Raw genomic sequence first — 5,295 nt, 5'->3', positions numbered from 1 at the left:
AGAGGCCGCCTTCTCTTCCGGCGCCGGCACGCGCATCCGGGGCCGCGGGGCATCACGGGACTTGTAGGCGGGAGCCGCCGGGCCCCCGCCTCGGGGACTACAACTCCCAGGGGGCCCCGCGCCGCCGCGCTTCGCGCGCGCGCTTTGACACGAGGGAGGGAGGGAGGGAGGCGGCGTGGGCTGAGGGAAATGAGGGAACTCGGCCTTGTGGGCTGGGAGGGACTGGTTGGGGAGGGAGTACTTAACAATCAGCATCATTAATAAACTTTAAATTTCTTCAACCCTCGCTATGGGCCAAGCCCTGTCCCCGGCGCTGGGGAGATACAAGGCCGTCGGGTGGTCCCACGTCCATGGGCGCCATCGAGACTGGCTCACCGTCTTCAGTCCCGTTGTCCAGATGAGGGAACTGAGGCCCACAGAATAATCATAATGAGGGCATTGGGGAAGGGCTGACTAGGTGCGAAGCAATGTACTAAGGGCTGGGGATGAGACGAGGTCATCAGGTGGGCCCGTGTGGGGCTCACGGTCTTCATCCCCGTTTTCCAGAGGAGGGAACTGAGGCCCACAGAATAATAATAATGAGGGCATTTGTGAAGGACTGACTAGGTGCGAAGCAATGTTCTAAGGGCTGAGGATGAGACGAGGTCATCAGGTGGTCCCGTGTGGGGCTCACGGTCTTCATCCCCGTTTTCCAGAGGAGGGAACTGAGGCCCGTAGAATAATCATAATGATGGCATTTGTGAAGGGCTGACTAGGTGTGAAGTGCTGTTCTAAGCGCTGAGGACGAGACAAGGTCATCAGGTGGTCCCACGTGGGGCTCACGGTCTTCATCCCCGTTTTCCAGATGAGGGAACGGAGGCCCGCAGAATAATCATAATGAGGGCATTGGTGAAGGGCTGACTAGGTGTGAAGCACTGTTCTAAGCGCTGGGGAGGATACAAGGTCATCAGCTGGTCCCACATGGGGCTCATGGTCTTCATCCCCATTTTCCAGATGAGGGAACTGAGGCCCACAGAATAATAATGATAATAATGATGGCATTTGTGAAGGGCTGACTAGGTGCGAAGCGCCGTTCAAAGTGCTGGGGGGATACAAGGTCATCAGGTTGTCCCACGTGGGGCTCACAGTCTTAATCCCCATTTTACAATTGAGGGAGCTGAGGCTCAGCGAAGTGAAGTGCCTTGCCCACGGTCATGCAGGAGACATGTGGCAGAGCTGGGAGTATTCATTCATTCTTTGGTATTTATTGAGCGCTTACTGTGGGCAGAGCACCATCCTGAACACCTGGGAAAGTACAGTTTAACATCAAACCGGGACATTGCCTGCCCACAACGAGCTCACAGTCTAGAGCGGGGGGGGAGACAGACATCAATACAAATAAATAGACCTGACTCCCAGGCCTATGCTCTATCCATGAAGCCACTCTGCTTCTCCACGGTCACCAGTCAAATGGAAATATCTTAATTTCATAAAGCTCACACAGGTTCCAGACGTACCACCAAAGTTCCAAATATACTGACTTCCAGACATCCCTCTGGCTTGGGGATCAGAGGTCGTGGGTTCTAATCCCAGCTCTGCCACTCGTCAGCTGTGTGAATTTAGGCAAGTCACTTAACTTCTCTGTGCCTCAGTTACCTCACCTGTAAAATGGGGATTAAGACTGCTAGCCCCACTTGGGACAACCTGTTAACCTTTTATCTCTCCCAGCACTTAGAACAGTGCTTGGCACATACTAAGCACTTAACAAATATCATTATTATTATTGTTATTAATAAAGAAGATTAGGGTAATAAGAAATCATTCAGTTTGCCCATTTTAGAGATAGAAAAGATGAGGCTCTGCAGTTGAATGACCTGTCCAAGGTCCCTCAGAGAGAACGAGACCCTGGGCTTCCTCTATGATCTGAATTAGAACATGTCTCCTCCTTCCCAGGCACCTGAGGCCCTAGCTCAACCCAAGACTAGAACTGCAATTATGCGGGAAAAATTGCTTTATTACAGTTGATCTTGAGGCTAAGTGGACACTGGCAACTCTGATCCATACAAGAGAAACTTCAAAAAAGAGAGGATTTTGCAATTTGTCTTTTCAAAAGACCTTATCTTATTTAGAATTAATAATTGGGAAGTCAGAAGTGATGATAATAATAATGGTATTTATCGTGTATTCACTATGTGCTACACTTTGAGAAAGATACAAAATAATCCAATTAAACAGAGCCTTTGCCCTGACGTGAAACTTGTCACTTAAGAGGGAGGGAGACCAGATATTATATCCCCACTTTGCAGATGAGGAAATTGAAACACAGAGAAATTAAGTGACTAGGTCACACAGCAGGCCAGTGGCACGGTTGATGCTAGAATCTGGTTCTCCTTACTTCCAGACCCAAGTGACCATGTGGCCTAGTGTTTCTAATGAAACATCTTCTCCAGAAAATCACATCCAGGGCTGCTACAACTGTGGTTCAGTTGGGTCATAGAGTTGAGTCCCAGAAAGCCACTGACTGATTGATTGATCCCACAATAAGCAAAGTGAGGGAATCCACTCAGCTAGAGAGGCCACAGGCGGCTGTAGAATATCAGAAAAGGAGATGACAGACGCACACACACCGTGCACATAGAACAATGCAATGACATCGTCTGCACCACTTTGCAGAAATGCTCCTATCCTGTGCGATCCTAGAGTGTTTCTCTGGGGGGACCCCTGAGCCTCCCACATGTAACAGAGACTTCTCATTCACCTCCCAGGTCCACAGGAACTCTAGCCCCACATCTGAATCCCAAACTCGGCAGCAGAAGCTGCACTGGAAGCACTGAAAATGAAAAAGCCAGGCATAAAACCACCTGGTTCCAATTTGCTCATTGCAAATCTGTTAGACTGTACTCTACCAAGGACTCAGTAAAGTGCTCTGCATACAGTAAGTGCTCAGTAAATACCACGGACTGACTGACTGATTTGAAATTGTGGAAATGTGAGGTAGAAATTTCCAGTGAGCCAGCTTCCTCTCTCTGAGGCTCACCTACCTCCCCCTGGCAAGTCTGTCTCATTGGCTCCCTGGGCCTCCATCTCCGGCCTTGCCGAGGCCCCACCATCTTCCAGACCCCCACACGGTACACCTGAAGTCACGGGTCGAGGTACCACCTTGCGACAAAACGGTCACATCAACAAGCGGTCAGGGGAGTAACCACCTGGTGTCCTTCGATGGGTCAGTCGATCAATCGATGGTAATTATCCAGTATTTACTGGGTACCGAGCCTGGTACTAAACGCCTGGTAGAGAACGATACGATATAGTTTGGTAGACACACTCTGCCCGCAAGGAGCTTACAGTTTAGAGGGAGAGACAGACATTAATATAAATGTATTTTATTTTATATGGATATTTTATTGAATCAAGGCTCACACAATGGGCTGTGTTCACCACCAACCAAAGAGAATTTAAAACTGCAGAGCTTCGTTCAATCGTTCATTCGGGGTGGGGAGGGCACATTCACAGACTCCTGATCAGCTGGGATTGTAAACTCCTTGAAGGCAAGGATCATGTCAAATGATTCTATTGTATTCTTCCATGTGCTTCAAAAGTCCCCTCCCCTGCACACTGTAGAGGATTGATTGATTGGACTGAGATGCCAGGAAGACTTGCCAAATATGACCCAAAGTCTGAATTCAAGTGTTGTCCAAAAAAAAAGTTTTTAAAAAAATTAATTTTGTAAAGGTTTACAGCAAAGAGATTAGTGACTGGAACCTGGGGCCGGGGGGCTGGGGGTAGAATGGGGAAAGAATTTAGAAAGTTCTGATCTCCCCGGACTAGACTATCTCCCCCAACTAGACTGTAAGCCTGTCAATGGGCAGGGATTGTCTCTATCTGTTGCCGAATTGTACATTCCAAGCACTTAGTACAGTGCTCTGCACATAGTAAGCGCTCAATAAATACTATTGAATGAATGAATGAATTTGGCAGCATTTTACAAGCAAAGCCAGAGAAGTGGCCATTGCCAGGGAGGGGGCCATCCTGGTGAGCCCTATAGAAGGGGATACAGTCCTTCTCCTTTTCCCCATTTAACTGGGAATGAGTCATTAGGAAGTTGAATTCAATTACAAAACGATTGGGCTGTATTGAATGAAAGCACATTATCCTAAGCCCAGGTTTTAACAAAGTGGCAAATGTTTGAAGGGTGTGCATATTTCACTGTTCCCTGTTCAAGGCAAAGACTTTCATCCATGTCTCTCCCTTCTGGTTGTAAGCTCCTTGAGGGCAGCATTCTCATCTGCCAACTCTGTTGTTCTCTCTCCCAGCCCTTAGTACAGTGCTCCCCAAATAGCAGGCACTCAATAAATAGTAGTGACGGAACTGACTTTGAAATAGAGCCGTCGCTAGGTATTCATTTTTTGGCATTAAGTCGTGGGTCTCAGCTAAAACTGGACTGTGGTTTATTTATTTTCTCGGGCTTGAGTGATGCCAGTATCCTGCAACCTCATTTAAGCCAGTGTAGTCTCTGGAAAGCCAAATGACTCGACTTAGATTAGCAAATTTTGGACACATCATTAGGAGGACTAATTTTCTGGAGACGCCACTAATGCGAGGAAAAGTCCAGGGAAAATGTGGAAGAGGCAGACCAGCAGGTAGATGGGCAGAAACCACAAAAAAGGTAATGGAAGAACCGTTAGCAGAAGATAGGATGTTCTGCAGAAAATATATCCATACAGATGCTATGAATCGGAAACGACTCCAGGGCACTTGGTAATAATAATAAACACGAGGAACAGCATGGCCTAGTGGAAAGAGTACGGGCCTGGGAGTCAAAAGGGATCTGAGTTCTAATTCTGCCTCTGCCACTTGCCTGTTGTGTGACCTTAGATAAGTCACTTCACTTTTCTGTGCCTCGGTTACCTCATCTGTAAAATGGAAATTAATACCGTGAGTCCCATGTGAGACAGGGACTATGTCCCGTCTAATCGGCTTTCATCTACCCCAGCGATTAGAACAATGCCTGGCACATAGTAAGTGCTTAACAAATACCACATTCTTTTTTTTTAATTCCCTGATCGCGGGTTTAATATACGAGATAGCCCTGAACCATTTTTCAGAGAACCACGGAAGCCAGCACATCTCAAGGAAAATTCCAACACACCAATCATATCAACCCAACAGCCACCTCTATCACATATTTTGTTATGCCATCAACTAATCAGTTCCTTTGGGCAGATTCTTAGGCCTCAAATCATAGTCAAGAGGCCCCATTCCTCTACTGCTATTTCTCCAACAGTCTATTCTTCTCTCTCCTCATATCCCCATCCC

The sequence above is a fragment of the Ornithorhynchus anatinus genome, chromosome 18 (assembly GCF_004115215.2).
Source record: "Ornithorhynchus anatinus isolate Pmale09 chromosome 18, mOrnAna1.pri.v4, whole genome shotgun sequence".
Classification (NCBI taxonomy): Eukaryota; Metazoa; Chordata; class Mammalia; order Monotremata; family Ornithorhynchidae; genus Ornithorhynchus; species Ornithorhynchus anatinus.
Note: the sequence above shows the minus strand (reverse complement) of the source record.